The 17,397-nt window shown below is 46.2% G+C and overlaps 1 protein-coding gene and 1 pseudogene across 2 annotated transcripts in view; one reads left to right on the top strand and one right to left on the bottom strand.

Moving 5' to 3' along the window:
* Nucleotides 1-17,397, bottom strand: part of BRF1 (BRF1 general transcription factor IIIB subunit) — a 1,136,639-nt gene that overhangs the window by 183,155 nt on the left and 936,087 nt on the right. The gene's annotated exons all lie outside the window — the stretch shown is intronic.
* On the top strand, nt 4,404-4,698 carry LOC146798884 (large ribosomal subunit protein eL37-like; annotated as a pseudogene).

Here is a 17,397-nt window from a genome sequence, read left to right as displayed (position 1 = left end):
TGGGTGCGTGAGCTCTGATGTGTGACTCAAAACATTAAAACTGAAGACCGCAGGCTAGAGGTAAAACTTTTTTTCTTTTCAAAGGATGCCTTTAGACACCTGAGAGCCAGCGTTTACACTTAAAACAACCACCCCTTGAGTGTAAACAAGAAGGATCCCGTTTGTAAAGCCTTTGGTCTCTTCATCAATAGGAGTCCAAGAACCTGAAACCATAAAATCTCACCTCAAGATGAAAACACGTCTTTTTTTGCCTTTTATCTCCAGAAACATAAACAAAACCAACAGACTGGATTGATGTTATTAATCCCGTACAAAAGAACTTTTTGGTTGAACTGAAATGCAGTTGAACCAAATTAAAGCTATACAATTTTTAATTAATGTTTTGGTTTGAGGAATACAAGAAGTTAGCGAGGCCATTGTATTTGAGGGAAAAGTGTGGGTCTTTTCCACATTCAAAAGAATACAGCCACCAACTGCCTGCTCAGCCCACAAAACAGTATTAAAAGTCAAGTGAATATTTGGTGATTGAAGCAACTTCGTTGTGAACCAAAACATACACTCCTGATGGCTCTTTTCGTGATATTTTGTCTTCCAACAATCCACAAACACTCACCTCGAAAACCCCTTAAAACTCTTAAAAACAAGCAAAGCCAATAGGTCTCGCCTTTGTGACTTGAAGCTCATCAGCATGGTTAAAGTTTAAAAGACAGAAAAAAAGCGTTTGATGCACCGTTCGTGTCATTTTGAAGTCATGTGCGCAGCTACAAAAGTTACTGATCCAAGTTGGACGCAGCAGCAACACCGGAGGGAATACGAAAGCACCAGGGAGAGGTGGTAGGGCTGGAGCGGACTAAAAACAATAAGAGGGAGGGCAGAGGAGAAAGAAACACAGGGCATGGGGGAAAGCAACACGGACGGTGTAGGAGGAAGCAATGGGGAGGAGGACACAAGTGAGCGCAAGGCGAAGCACTTGGACAACAGAGAGAAACGTGGAATGAAGGAGGAGAGACGCACATGGGAGAGGCAGCTCGAAAACACCCACAATTTAATTTAGTTATTCACACAAATATTCACACAAAAGAAAAAAGTGGTGCTTGTTAAGCAAGCAGTGATGCTAGACAATCAAAGAAACAGTATAGAGGCACTGCTCCATGGGAGGGAGAAACACAAGATTTTTTTTTTTTTTTTTTTTTTTTTAAAACCTTTATTAACAGTTCAATAAGAACAAGTATGGGCCTACAACCCCCCGGGGCCGGCCGCTAAGCAATCAGAGCAATAACGACAAGTATAAACACAGGCAGCACTTCAGGGAGCAAAATCGTACTGCTAATACTGTGAACAGCGTAAGTAGGGCACCAGGAGACAAAGGTTTTCATTTTATGATGAAACAAGGCAGAAGGATCAGGTGACAAGCAATTTTAAAACAACAATCACGGATATGCAGAGTAATGAACGTTAGCGATTTACAGCAATCTATTCGGTCAATGGCGTAAACACAAGAACATCAGGATGGAGAAAAACATAGTCTACAGCTGCGCCCGCAGTCCCCCGCCAAAACTCCCCAAGAACACCCCGGAAGTTGTGAACACATGGAACGGCAACGAGGCATAGCAAAAGGAGGTGTATCACGCTGATCCCAGAAAAAGAAAGACAAAAAGAATCAGAGAAGAAAAAGGAGGCCATGGAAAAAGATGAAGGAATACAGAGTCCCCTCCCCCAACCCCCCACCCTGCACCTCTGCAGAGGAGTACGGCCCCCCCCCCAGCAGTGTGCATGTCGCCCTGGAACCAGACCCGAAATGTAGGAGAATAGGGAAAAAGAAGTAGGAAAGAACCCCCACCAGACGGGGGGGTAGAGAAAGTATTTATAAACTGGAGGAGGGCCTTCATAACAGACCCCCGGCTTCTCCCTCCCGCACGGTAAGGTTCCCCTAAAGTGAACAAGGAACAGCACAGAAACAATCTTCTCAAACCACGATGGGGAGCATTATGCGTCTATTGTGCCAGTAGCCATGTCAGGAGAGCACACCACCCCAAGCCCGCCCGTCCACTAGGCGACCACCCCCGAGGGGCCCGCCTCATCCCTGACCACTCAGCGGAATTCTGCCCATGCCAACCCCTCGACCCAGCACCATACCCAATGTTCCTAGGCAGAGGAAGGTCCAACAACGACAGAGAAGCGACGCACACAGGTGGGGTGGAAGTCTCTGAGCATCAACACAGTCCGCCGCGTGAGGAAACAGGCTTCCAAGTGCTGCCCTAGGATCTGCACTGCACGCAAGGTTCAGGAAGGCAGAAGCAGCCAAAAGAGACATTAGTTGCTGGAGTTGTCTCTGGGTCGCAGGAGGGCATGCACGGGATGAGGCCACCACATCCCACTCAGGTCCAACGCCTCCGGGACAGATCAGGCCCTCAGAAGGTCGAACACACTGTAGCATACTGGCCGGGGCGTCCAGTCGTGTACTAACCTCAGGGGGGGCCGCCACAGCGTCCTCCTGCGCGCAGTGTGGGTAGACTCTGTGTTCGTGCGGACAGGCGGGCCGCCACTGGCCCAACCCCGACGCCACACCATCGAGCTTACTCCCCAAGATCACGAAACCATGAACCAAGGAGGAGTGAAGAGTACCAAGAGCCTCGAGGAGGTCGCCGTACCCCAGCTCAGCTCTCTGTGATCTCGCCGCCACACTCCCAAAAATCGTACGCTCACAGGCCCGCTGCGGCCCAGCGGACAGGATGGTAGGCTTCATCGACCCAAGATGGCCGCCAAGTATGCCCGACCCTCACCGGGGCCGGGACCCCAGGACAAGCGTCGCGATGTCCACGTCGCGGGTGACCGGGTTCCGGGGGCAGGCAAAAACTATCCGTGGTCACGGGCAACAGTCGTCCCCACCACGGACCAGCTCCCGTAGAAATCCGGGGGCGGCCCGCAATGATCGGGGCAGGATACGGACGGCGGCCGGGCAGCTCACCGGCAAGGCAGGGGCAGCCACCGGAGGATCTAAGATTTGCACCCCCGGTCATGCACTCGGTCAGCTACACTGGGCAGCAGAAGTGACCACGCCGAAATGTAGGCAGAGTTTGGCACCGCTCCGGTGGACCGACTCCACCCAGTCACCACCGGCCGCTGTTGTCGCACTGCCACCCGGCCACGGCATCCACTCGATGTCCCGGCTCCAGGGCCGCACAGGCCGCAAAGTTCAGATGCAGTTTTCTCCGGCGATAGCACGGCTAGAAACCTCGGAGTCACACAGTCGGGAGCCCCTCTCCTTCAGAAACACGACCACGTAGCACAAGTTGAGGATCTCAGGCAGGATATCCGTGCGGGATGCGGAGGCTCACGGAGCCGGGGGTCTACGCTGCCGTCCCGGTCGCCATCTTGGCTCCTCCTCCCGAGAAACACAAGATTGACAAGCTGGGACACAATTAAGAAGTAGGCAAATAAGAATTACATGGAAAGCCAGCCAGTAGTAAGGAGCACTCGCAGTCCAAGCCCCTCTAAGTTCTTGGTAAGCCACAATATGCTTTCCAATAGACACCGTATGTGCTGTTTAGTAGGCTCAACCTAATCATAAGGTCATAACTGTCATCCAGAGTGTGTTCGTGCATTTCAAGTCAAGAACCATTATACTCCAGTAGCATGTTTTGTCACAGACTCAACATCATTTGCACCCTCTCAAAGTTTTCGGTTCCCTATGCACTTGGAAAATAACCACCATGTTGACCCAGTATGTGAGCTGTCCCCTCATTTTTGCTCTCATCAGTGAATTGTTGACTTGTGTATGGAGATTAGTGTAAAACAACCGGGGAAATCTAATAGACATGTTGTGTCTTACAAAGATGTCATTTTACTCTACGTACACAATGCTGAGCAATCTATTGCTGTGGGAATGGATGCTGCAGGATGCTGAATAGTTTAGTTTTCACTCTGGTAGGTCTATTAGCAGGTGCAAGTCTGTATTCAATCAATGGTCCCAATGTACAGAAATTCAAGTAATTCTGAGAGAAAGGGAAACTTTCATTATCAGTAATGGTGATGTAAGTCTGTTTTAAAGGATACTTCTTCCTTGCTTCATAAACATCTTCCCAGCCACTCCAATGACTTTCCCAGACCCATTCTTTCCAAGCTAGACAGAATGTTATGTCTATTCTTACATGGCATGGCTGCAAGGGATTGGCCATTTGCTAGTTGCAACCAAGATACGACTGTTGGATGGAAATGCCAAACTCCTCAAAATACTACATAGTTTACCAAACATGTTGCATAGTAGCATGGTGTGACAGAAGGTCGCTTGATCAATTACAGCATATGATTGGTAATCTCAGTTGCCCAAGAGTATTGAAGATGTTACCTTTTGAACTAAGATACTTGAAATCCATCCAAATCCCATCGGCCATTGTGTCAAGATGACAAAGGTAACGTCATTGTTTGGCAAACGCCGAAACAAGACGCACACACTGTGTCGTCGTTGTGGCTCAAAGGCGTACCATCTCCAGAAATTGTACCTGTGGCAAGTGCGGATATCCCGCCAAGCGCAAGAGAAAGTAGAACTGGAGTGTGAAGGCTAAGAGACGAAACACCACAGGTACCGGCTATATGAGACACTTGAAGGTTGTCTACCGTAGATTTAGGGATGGATTCCGTGAGGGCACAACACCAAAATCGAAGAGGACAGCAATTGCAGAATCCAGTTCCTCATAAATATTTTGTTAAAATAAAATATGCCACATTGATACAATTTTGGAACTGTGATGCGTAAATGGAATTGGATACCATTATGTCACTTTCTTCCATTATAAATAAATGGACTATTTAGAGGATTCACTAGGAACAGGAGGGGGAAAGCCATGACTATTAGCTGGATGCTCACATCTTGAGGACCTGTATAAAAACAAGCATTGAAAATGCAATAGGTCTCGCCTTTGATTAAGTTAAAGCCATTTGCTTTGCTAATGGTATTCTATAGCAAAGCAAATGGCTTTAACTTAATCAAAGGCGAGACCTATTGCATTTTTAATGCTTGTTGGTAGGGAGATTAAGTGGTTTGCCCAGAATCACGGGATGTTGATCCAACACCGATGCTTGATTCTTGTTCCCCAACTGTGGCCGATAGGCCTCATCTTCAAATTCTGGGAGTTCAGACTAGATTAATTTCAGCAGAAACCAATCGGCATCTTAAAACAATGTAAGAGTGGGGAACATGAAGTTATCTGGTGACCTTAAATACAAAGTGACCCGTTTTGGCTGCCCAGCCTTAGATTGTCTCAAGCGCATATTTAGCTTTACCGCTGCCTTCGATTGACTCTGACCGGCAGACATTACTAATCAATCAATAAGGACTGTGGTAATCTAACTAATACAAGAAACAAACCAGCACACGCTCGCCTCTGTTGTTGGCTGGAGGGGACACCTCGTCCTCCGAGGGAACACTTCTTACAACGTTGGGGGTGGCCATGCTGCACTATGAGAACCATGCACTACTCGAAAGAGCCAGCCAGCTGGAAATGCCACGTCACCCGCAGGGGGGTGTTTACAGAAAACCGCCCCTTGATGTTTCCCCCACTGTCCGGGAAGAAAAGTCTTTTTTCAGCGGCCATTTGGCCCCTCAGGCTAGCCGCAGTCAGCGCGATATCTCTTACCCCATCCCCTCGGAGCAATATCTAGTCTTGGATAAAGTTGGGTATTCACGAGGGCTCACTCGCCTGGTCATCCTTGGTTTCTGGCTAGTTTTCATTCCACCTCATATCTATTTCTCTAAACACCCTACACTTTAAGTGGCCTTTGCTCACTCACTCTAGAAGTTCTAGAGAAAAACACTTTCCCAACGACAGATTATTTGTTAAAGAGTCATAGAGCCGCACATCCCAGCCATGATACCCTGCGTTGCCCGTAATTTTGGTACATAATGCCCCCACCTGAAGCTGCACTCCGTGTCTTGACGTTTGTGCAGGCACAGGCCCCCAACTCGACCCTGCACAGTGCGCTGACGTCACTTAGTTTACAGGCTGTTCTCGTCTGTGTTAAATTGTTAACACAGTCACTGTCTATCCATCTACGTAAAACACTCCAAAGAAAAAAAAAAAACACAAAAGTGTTTGGGGACGGCCCTTTGGCTTTGTTTTCAAAAGTATGTATTTGTTTAGGCCTAGATTAATCCCCAGAGCAGATGTGTAATGCGATCTGAACTCTGTTCCTAGATGCGTGTCCTCCGTCGAAATCGATGCTTAAGATTCTCTGTGGCTAAAAATACACAGTTATGACTGTTTACTCGTTTAATTGATTGCTTTTAGTATAAAAGTATAGTATTGCTTTCTATAACTTACTACAAAGTCTATTTTGAAGTCATAATCCTTTCGGACTCTGGTGTAAGAACTGTGAATACCACGTGACTCAATGGCGTCAGTGTTTTCATGTCTTCGGTTCCCATTCAGCAGCCCAATGCATTTTTTTGTTGTTGCATATTTATATAGCGCAAACTCGACCCGGAGGTATTGGAGCGCTTTACATGGGCACCAGTTGCATTACACAAGGACACACTCCTTTTTGGTAGGGAGATTAAGTGATTTGCCCAGAATCACGGGACGTCAAGCCAACGCTGAGGCTCGATCCTTGTTCCCCACTCTGGCCGTTAGGCCACATCCTCCAATTCTGGGAGTTCAGACTAGATTAATTTCAGCTGAAACAAATCGGCATCTTAAAACAATGTAAGAGTTGGGAACATGAAGTTATCTGGTGACCTTAAATACAAAGTGCCCCGTTTTGGCCGCCCAGCCTTAGATTGTCTCAAGCGCATATTTAGCTTTACCGTTGCCTTCGATTGACTCCGACCAGCAGGCATTACTAATCAATCAAACGCTCGATAAGGACTGTGGTAATCTAACTAATACAAGAAAAAACCAGCAAATGCTCGCCTCTGTTGTTGGTCAGAGGGAACACCTCGTCCTCCGAGGGAACACTTCTTACAACGTCGGGGGTGGCCATGCTGCACTATGAGAACCATGCACTACTCGAAAGAGCCAGCCAGCTGGAAAGGCCACGTCACCCACAGGAGGGTGTTTACAGAAGACAGCCTCTTGATGTTTCCCCCACTGTCCAGGAAGAAAAGTCTTTTTTCAGGTAGGGTAACAATTTCCTAAACTAATCCGCTGGGAAAGTTACTTTGTTTAATTAAAAAAAGGGGGAGAGACGTCCCCACCCCTACAAACCAGGCTAAACGCCCCCTTGATAATTATTCCCGGGTCAGGCTTTAGCGGGGCATTACGGCCCGCCGCAGCGTGTGATATTCGCTTTGAGTTTTCGGGCTGTATGTTTTTTGCTGCTTGTTTTGTTTGGGGGCTACTTTGAGTTTCCAATGAAGGGCGTTGAAGCGTCCCTGGACAGGGGTGAACAGCAGCTTGGCTTGGGAGGGGACCGTGTGTGTGTTGTTTTCACCCTCTTTCCTCCCTTTGTTTGAACCTGCATCTGCCCAGCCGCCTCGGAGCAGCTGTTTCAGCACATGGCATAGGACCCCCATGGGCTGGTGCCCGCTCCGGAGCCTTTGAAGAGCCTGCCAGGCTTGTGCTGGGGTGCTGTGGTCGAGGGAGGGGAGACGTGGGGGGGGGGGGGGGGTTGGGTAGGACTCCATCATACGGGAAGGCACCTTTACATCTCATTCCTTATTTCAGTTTGGAAAGGAAACGTTACAGAGATATGACTTTTGCAGAATCAGTGAGTGAGAACCAAATGCGCAAAAAAGAAAAAGTGAAGCCGTGATGACCTTGACCCCAGCAGCGCTAAATAAATTATCCTTAAATCAGGTGAGCTACCACATGGACCACTTAGCTCTAATGGCGACTAATTTTACTCTACAATCATTATTCTGAATACCCTTATTTGCGTTCATATTTACAGTGATTCACAGCGGACACGCTAATCAGAATGATATACGAAGCTAACGAGTAGATGACTAGGCGAAGAAGAATATAGACTTCCTACGATACTGGTAAAAATCATTTTTACATGTCCCATATGGTTCTGAAATTAGACTGACGTTTTAATTTTGAGTACTAATGGACACATATGTCAATAGGTACTCTCCTCTGACTGGCACTGAGCAGTAATCACGCCATACAGTCGGACATCCGTCCTTTCGCCTTTAATTGGGTGAGTTTATGGGAAACTTATTCCTTCCCCCCTTTTATTTGTAACACAGCAGAGATATTGATCTATATCTATTTTATGCAGGCTGTTATACATTCCCAATGTCCTGAAGAAGACCCGACATGACCGTATAGAACAACTGGTCGACACAGGGTCGAAACGTTGACGGTTTCATAGTCCTGCACGAATTGGAATTCCTTGTACATACAGATTACAGGACTTGTGCCATACAAGGCCCATTACCTATCTATAATTTAGCCAAGGACTCTTCGTGTAAAAAACTTTTTTTGTACTATATTTGTTACTGTACATATTCACTTTTTCACAATCACACAGAGTCACTTTATTCACGTTGTCACTGCGTCGTTGTTTTGTAAATATCATTGTATATACAGCCCTTTTCATTTTTTATACATGTCTAAAGGAGTTGATGAATGATTTAAAATTCAAATGAAATACTAAAAAATAAATTGTGACGTTTTTTGAAATATTAATCATCCTTTAAGATTAATTGCTTTCTAGATCATCGATTGCTGTGTTTATGTTTAATTGATTTTTCTTTGTTGTAAATATTATCTTCCCTACGGAACCATTGTTCACATATATCTAAGAGGCCCAGGTTCCTCGGGTTATAGGGTTACCCCTGTATACTTAACTATTGCACTATGAGAACCATGCACTACTCGAAAGAGCCAGCCAGCTGGAAAGGCCACGTCACCCACAGGAGGGTGTTTACAGAAGACAGCCTCTTGATGTTTCCCCCACTGTCCAGGAAGAAAAGTCTTTTTTCAGGTAGGGTAACAATTTCCTAAACTAATCCGCTGGGAAAGTTACTTTGTTTAATTAAAAAAAGGGGGAGAGACGTCCCCACCCCTACAAACCAGGCTAAACGCCCCCTTGATAATTATTCCCGGGTCAGGCTTTAGCGGGGCATTACGGCCCGCCGCAGCGTGTGATATTCGCTTTGAGTTTTCGGGCTGTATGTTTTTTGCTGCTTGTTTTGTTTGGGGGCTACTTTGAGTTTCCAATGAAGGGCGTTGAAGCGTCCCTGGACAGGGGTGAACAGCAGCTTGGCTTGGGAGGGGACCGTGTGTGTGTTGTTTTCACCCTCTTTCCTCCCTTTGTTTGAACCTGCATCTGCCCAGCCGCCTCGGAGCAGCTGTTTCAGCACATGGCATAGGACCCCCATGGGCTGGTGCCCGCTCCGGAGCCTTTGAAGAGCCTGCCAGGCTTGTGCTGGGGTGCTGTGGTCGAGGGAGGGGAGACGTGGGGGGGGGGGGGGGGTAGGACTCCATCATACGGGAAGGCACCTTTACATCTCATTCCTTATTTCAGTTTGGAAAGGAAACGTTACAGAGATATGACTTTTGCAGAATCAGTGAGTGAGAACCAAATGCGCAAAAAAGAAAAAGTGAAGCCGTGGGCTTTCGCGCCTCACTGCACTGCAATTTCCGAATGACCGGGGTGAAAGTCGACGAGGACGCCCAGGATTAAGTTTGCTGCGTGTGCCTGTCCTCGACAGAGACTCTTCTCTTTTGGAACCGTCCCACTTGGACGGACTGCCCTGCTGGCGTAAAAGGTTTGTTATCTTCATTACGGGGCCATCTGTTTCGCCCCATAAAGAAGATAAGAAACCTTTTACGACAGTAGGAAGTCAGACGAGCTAGTCCAAGTGGGACGACTCTAAAAGAGAAAAGTGTACGTCACTGGAAGCTCTTTTCCAATGGCTGGCCACCGTTTAGCATAAACAGTGACGCCAGCCAATGGAAAAGAGGGGCGGGGCTTAAACCCTGCTAGTGAAAGCTACCCAAAAACATAAAATCTCGCAAGCGAGACTGCGCATGTGCGCAGCCTACGCTAGCTGAGACCTAATAATCTAATGCAGTTCTTTCAGAAGAGCCTACTTCCCTATCTAGGCAGCCAGACTTGTGGCAACCATGAAACCATGGCTTGCAATCCCTAACCAATCAGCCTAAATTAAAATCTGCAAAATAATAAATGATCTTAAGGTGGAGTGGTGGAAAAAAAGAAATCTACACATCTTGGGATACGAGAAAACAAACAGTCTGAAGTCAAGGCCATTTTGGGAGAAAAAAATATGCACCCAAGTAACTAACATGGAACCTTTACATATTTTTGAAATATTTTAGGCATGAACTGCGACAGGTTTTATATGAATACACAATGCCTAAATTCAGATTCTACTCCTCCATACCATGCACATTTAGAGGACGAATGAGAGCAGCTAGCTTCATAACACTGCCCCCAAAATTGGATGTTCAAAATAGTTTTGTGGCACCTGAATGGTACATCTGAAAGTGACATCAACATGTTCCCAAAATTATACAAATTATGTTTGGATTGCATACTCTCTATTTAGAATAGAGAAAAATTGGCTTGCCAGTTTTTGCCTTGTGTGTTCCTATTATCCAAAATGTTAAGTGCATTCTATTGGAAAAATAAGAACAACCTTTTTGCTAAATAAAAGAACATGATTCAAGTGGCCTCAAATCACGGAGCTTCTGTAACAAACAAGGATCTGTTGCATAGAAAATGATAGATTATGGAGGAGATCAATTTTCTTTCTGACCTCATCCCTTTTAGAGTACAGTTGGGCATACAATGCAGAATTTGTGCTTGGCTATTGATTTTGTTGTTGTTGATAGGCTGTGAACGTTTTAAACCATGTCACCTTGCAGGAAAAGGAACAGGAAAAACAGTGAAAATGATGAGACATAAAGCTGCTGTTTGCTCATTACTTTTAATACTGCTATAAATTGTTGCTTAGTTTGCAAATCTAATTCCTATGAATCCAAAATGCAGCGTTAAAAGACAGAAATGTTCTCCACTGCATGCTGTAAACGTTTCTAGGTATGTCATGTGATTTTTGTACAGCTCAACTTCCACCACTTTCCTCTGGTAGCATTTGGAGATTAAAGGGATGAGTTGTGACAAACCAGAGGTCACTGTGTTCATATCCCTAGTCGTTCAGACCTATCTAGGGAGCCTTTGCCACCACTAGGCAAGTGCTGTGATTGGATTCCACCAATTCAGTATGCTTGGATTCTATTTAATTTATTTTGCTTTTTTGATCACAAGGTTTTGGACTTTTTACTGAGGGTGAGCTTCACTACAGGTGTCTCACCCACAGTAATCGGCAAATGGACTGCGTTTGTTAACCACCAGTGTCCAGCAAGGATAAGGGGCACTTGGTTGGTTACAGGTGAACACATGCATGTGGGAAACTACTGTTGTGTGCAGCCCAGTAACTGCGAACAGGTAGCCTGGTGCAATGGGGACTCTACAGGATTAGCTATTTACCTGGTGTAGGCTTTATAGTGTTAGTGTACACAAATAGGGAAAGTCAGTGTGATTTACTGTTTTGTCTGTAGTGACACTTTATTGTACACATAAGGAGAGAACTCCCTTAGAGTGCAATTTCACTTCCATTTGACCTAAAGAGACCATTGACATATTGAATTGAGGCGTAATCTTTGCAGGGAAATCAATTCTGCAATTTCCAAAATCATACCTGTACACTTTATGGGACATTGAGAATTGTCATATTTCCTTGGCTCAGCTCAGGATCAGAGCCCAGGCCTTTTGTCACCATGCAGTGTCCAGTTAATTACATTTCTCTCCGGCAGCATGAACAAAGGTCTCCCCAAACAAAGGGGGCAATAAACAGTACTTCACCCAGCACCAGAGGAGGAAAGGGGTAGAGTGGAATGATCTGCATCAATCAATCACCTGTCATGTACCAGAGATGGGCCTGCCCAGGCTCACTGAGCAAAGGAGGAAGCCCAGACAACCGGAGCCACCCCAGCAGGGGGATTCCCTTTGAAGCTTTAGTGTGAAAAGCCCTGACCGTGATTACAGCGAGGGTGGAGCAGAGACCCCAGGAGCAGACGTGACAAGTGACTTCTGGGTGATGTTATTTTGACCTGTGCAAGCATGCTGTGCAGGAGGGTTGGGACTGGGGTGGAGATGTGACGCGGCACCTTAGGATTGGCCAGGGGTGCCTGGATTCTAGAACCTTCCTCTTCCCTTTAAAAACTCTTGCATAAGGGGGAGACGCTCGATTGCCTGGTGATTTCTCTGTGCTTCGCTGCTGGACCCTGGGACTACCATGGAGAACTGGAAGAAGGAACCCCCTGATGCCCAGAAATGACTAAGGGACTTTGCCCAGTTGACCCCAGGACCAGTGGGTCGCCCCAAGGGCCAGTAAGGCTGGCCCCCTTATATCCACTGATTACCAGTTGGGGGAAACCCCTGTACCTTTGCCCCCAGAGACCAAGACAAGGTGGAAGGCTGGGCAGGGAGCCAGGAGATCCAGCACCCTGGCGAGTACACTGCTTTGGAGATGAGGAGTTCTGCTGCAACTCGCCCGGTGGCTAGAGTTCACAACCAGGAGTAAAATGAACCCAAGATCATCAAAATCGGACCAACGGTCTTTAACCGGCGATGAATCTCATGGGGCTCGCTGCAGTTTCTTATTTACCCCTGGGGTGGGCCAGGGCTTGGGGCAGGATTCAGCGTTTAATTTTTGCTGGTAGGTGGTAGGTGGTGTGAACGGGGTTGCCTTCCTGGACTCTCTCCTGAACCGGGGACCCCATTCCCTGGGACGTTCTTATTGGAAGGGACCCTATCCCCAGAACCCCACCCCCCAAAAGCAGAGGAGGTCAGGGTGAGAGCAGTCACGCCGCCCTAGTAGTGATGGGCCTGCCCTGCTCCCTGTCTGGGGAGAGTGGGCAGCCAACACACGGAAGGAGATCATTGGAGTGGGCAGGGGAAAAGAGTTGTCAGCTCCCTTGGGCAGCGAAGGAGATGCTGCCCATGTGAGGAGCCAGCAACGACTGGCTCCCTGGGCTGCCCACATCCAAGGAGGCACGTGGGGGTGCTTGGGTGAAACACAGCTACCCGTCCAAAAAAGAAAAGAAAAAGCTATGCGGCTCTCACTGGCGCGGCAGGAGACCCGCAACTCAAATATTCACTGCTCTCGGAGGGGCGCCCCACAATGCCCTGCGGGGCTTTGTTTGTATATTTTGCTGCATGTGGTGTCCTCCAAAACTAGCAGAGGGCACCACCAAGGTTACAAAGGAGGCCGGGGGGGGGGGGGGCGGAGGCCTACAGGCAATCAATACAATGGGGTGCTTGATTCCCAGTAAGGGAAATTGTGGACCTATTACTTGTGCAGGCCGCACAGCTAATAACCCAATTTCCTACAGTAAGTGTGTATTACTTTTTGCTTGATTAAAGACTCATAGTGGTTAATTATCTATGTGCTCTCTAGCCTACTGGCTGTTATCTTTTGGCTTTGTACCAGAGTAGGGGTATGAATGTGATAAGTGTGTGAAAGAGAGGGAAAGTGAGCAAGGGAGAGAGAGATCTTCAACCACAACAGCTCTATGTATTATAACCTTGTTGCGGCATCTTATGTAGCTCTTTTTACTGGGATTGCTGGTCACTTGCATTCTTGAGATTGGTCCCCTGCTTGTTTCACTACCTGTACTTGTCTCTCTGTTGCAGGGACATGTAATTCAAAGCCCTTGGGTCAAGCAATTCCCTCATGCCAACGTTGTTGGTGTGTGTCTAAAACATATCCGGAAAGCCATAAGGAGAGACAGGTGCTAGGGCTGCCTCATCCTAACTGCAAAGCCCTAGGCCTATCAACCACAGCACACTAAAATAGCAAAAGAAAGGATGGGATGTCTATTCTTTATGTCAGCAGGAATCAGAGTTCAGAAATTGAATAGATCATTGCTTGATAAAGACAGGAAAATATGACATAAGTGTGACATGCAGCAGCTTCAGGATAGAAAAGAAAACATCACCACATAGATGACTACCAATAGTCATGAAAGATTTGCACCACTTTCGGTATTCGAACAGTTAGAGAAAAGACAAAGTGCTTCTTGTGACAAGTTCAACAGCAAGACCACTCCAGATGCACATCACTTCCTGCATTGACTTTTACAATTTCCACATTATTTATTTTTAAACTACCATTGAAGAGGCCCGGGACTACAACACAATGGGTCTGTAGAAGTGCCTCAGAACCCGAATCTTTAGTTCCTCCAGCAGCTGTACAGTGTTTTATCTACAAAGAATTCCCCACTGGAAAAGTGACCTCATGGGCAACTGGTCAAGGTTGTTAGCATGATGGTTGAGGTGTACTTAACATCCTTGGTTTTTAGAGCAAAATATAGCTATAATTTTGTCATTCATGAACAGGATCAACTTATCTTCTGACAAACAGGGCTGCATGACAAGTCTTAAGTATTTTATGTATTTAAATATTTTGAAAGTTGTTGTTAAGAGTCACTTTCTTAGTACTGTTGAAGACTGATGAGAGGAACGTGGGTTAAATTCACACCTTCAGAAGAGGATGAACAATGGCTGTGGTGGGACTGCAGACATATGCATGTGCCCTTATGCAAACTACCAAGTAAAACTTGGTATTGAAACGGTTAAATTAGCTTTAAAACTTGGAATGAAATGGTGCATTTTCCAGCACAATTTCTTTAATAAGCTGACCAAAAAAGAATTCTTACAGGCATTTTTTCTTTATTTCAATAAGATTTTATTGAGATTTTGTCATATACAAAAGCCAAAAACAAAAAACAAAAACAATAAACAAATAGACTTAAAACATATAACATGCACTTTGTCTCGCGTGATGTTACAGGGCAGCGCCTGTTGGTTGTACAGATTAAGGTACAGTTTGTTTATTTCTGTTTCCTTTTTAGTCTGCTCTCCACCCTCTGTTCTTGTAAAAGGTCACAGGTAGGTACAGGGAAGAAGGGACTAGAGCGGAGAGAAGGGACCAGAGTGGAGAGAGACAAAAAAAAACTTGCTCGCGATTGTCTAGAGAGGTTGGAGTCCAAGTCGCTATACTAGACTTAGTCAGGGAGGTTCATAGGGGTCTAAGTACTTGTCCAGGGATGCCCACATTCCCCTGTCGGGCTGTCCCCATGCTGAGTCTCGTAGGGCCACAGCATCTGCACCTCTAAGGTACGTCACCCAGTTGAGCCATCCCTTAAACGATGCCTTGGATGTGTCTTTCCACTTATTTAGAACCATTTTTACACCTGCTGTTAGTAGGAGATCAAGTAAGTCGTTATCCCGTTGTGTGATTGGCTCTGTCTTAATAGGGGCTGTTACCAGGGCGGCAAACTCAGTTTTAAGGGAACACCCTAACATGTCGTTTAGAAAGGCAAAGATCTTCTCCCAGTAAGCTTGGACTTTGGGACAGTGATATATGAGGTGAGCCAGATCCCACCTTCCGCGGTTACAATTCCAGCATTGGTCATTTGTGTTCAAGCCTAGGTTCGCCAGGCGCGCTGGGGTCCAGTGTAGTTTGTGTAGTGTCCAGAATTTTGTCTGAGCTAGTACCGGGGTTATCTTACTTTGTGTAGGGGAGGACCATAGTAATTGGGTTTCTTTCTCGCTCAGTGTAACTCCGAGCTGCGATTCCCAGTAATTACGTGTCTTCTCGTTAAGTTTCGATGTGTTCGGTCGTAGAAGTCTGTAAATGTGTGCCACCTGGTGACCTATTTCATTGAGGTTGGACATATACTGGATGATTGAAGGCTTGGTAGTGGACAGTCTCGCTTTGGACAGTGCAGTTTTTATTTTTAGGAAATTATAAAGTTCAATGTCTGGCAAGTTGTGTTTGGTTTTAAGCGTGCTGAAAGTGGTGGGACTCACTCCCTCTTCGAGCTGAATAGGGAGGGAAATCCTTGTTTTCCTCCACGTATCCATAGAGAGCGGTTTGCCTTTGTATTTTATCTTATTGTTTGCCCATAATGATTCCCATCTCGAATTTATTATTCTATGTTCCATCTTCTGGTCTACCTTCAGTAGGGCGCTTCTGGTGTTTTTGAGTATAGGGTTTACTAACGTTTTATGTTTACTGGCTGTCAGAAGTGCTAATGGTTCGAGGTTATTTAGTATAGCTCTTTCTACTCTCAGCCAAGCAGGTGTGTACTCCTGGTCTGGTAGAATCCAGTAGCTACCCTGTTTGGAAGGTCTTAAAATCTGCCAGGTTTAATCCGCCCAGAATTTTCGCCAGTGTTAGTTTTTTAAGGCTAATCCTTGCTTTTTTGTCTCGCCAGATGAAGTTATTCAACATCTTATCTATTTTGCGATGGAAGTCGTCAGTGAGGATTAGAGGGAGCATATTAGTCAGGTAGTTGATCATTGGGGTTACCATCGTTTTGATTGTTTCAATCCTTCCCCAACACGTAATAAATTTTGGCGACCATCCCTCCAGCAGCTTCTTTATCTTGTCCAACACCATTTTTTCATTGTATTCCAGTGTGTTTTTAAGATCGTTGCCAAAGTAGATGCCCAGGTATTTAACGAAACTGGTTTGCCAAGTGAGACCCGAAACCCCCAATATGTCTCTAGTGGTGTGTAAATTGAGAGGTTTGCATTCAGACATATCTTTGTTAAGTTTATAGCCGGAATGGGCCGAATATTTGTTTATGGATTCCATGAGGGCCTTGATGGAGGCTTTAGGGCTTTCAGTGACAACAAGGCTGTCATCCGCATACGCTGCTAGCTTGATTGTGACCTCATTGATGGCAAACCCTTTCATCTCTTCATTGGTCTCGATGTCTTTGATCAGAGGCTCTAGTGCAAGTAAGAATAATGAGGGGGCAGGGGGAATCCTTGCCTTGTCCCTCTATGCAGCCTGAAGGGCTCAGAGACAGCCCCGTTGACCACAATGCGAGCCGTAGGATTATCGTATAGTGCCATAACTTTCCTTGTGAAGGCGTTTCCCAAGTTGAAAACCCGCATGCGCTGTTCTAGGAAATGCCACGATACCCTATCAAAAGCCTTCTCTGCGTCAAGTGCGATAGCCACTGCAGGCTTGCTCGACTTGGCCACTCTATCGATAATGTGGCATAGAAGTCTGGTGTTGTCGTGCGACATGCGTGTCCTGAGGAAGCCAACTTGTGTGTTGCTTATAAGATGTGGAAGAACCTTATTAAGCCTTGCTGCCAGGATTTTTACATATATCTTGCAATCAACGTTAATTAGAGAGATAGGCCTGTAGTTTTGGGGGGAACTGGGTATTTTTGCCCTCTTTGGGGATAACTATAATATTCGCTTCGGACATGGTATGTGAGACCATTCCTGTCCCCTCGCAATGGTTAAAAACTTTTTTCATAGTTGGTTGAAGCAGGGTTATGAAAGTTTTATAGACAGTGGCTGTGTATCCATCCGGCCCGGGTGCCTTGTTAGCTTTGAGAG

Source organism: Triturus cristatus, chromosome 9 (assembly GCF_964204655.1).
Source record: "Triturus cristatus chromosome 9, aTriCri1.1, whole genome shotgun sequence".
NCBI classification, from domain to species: Eukaryota; Metazoa; Chordata; class Amphibia; order Caudata; family Salamandridae; genus Triturus; species Triturus cristatus.
This window is presented reverse-complemented; position numbering and strand designations above follow the sequence as displayed.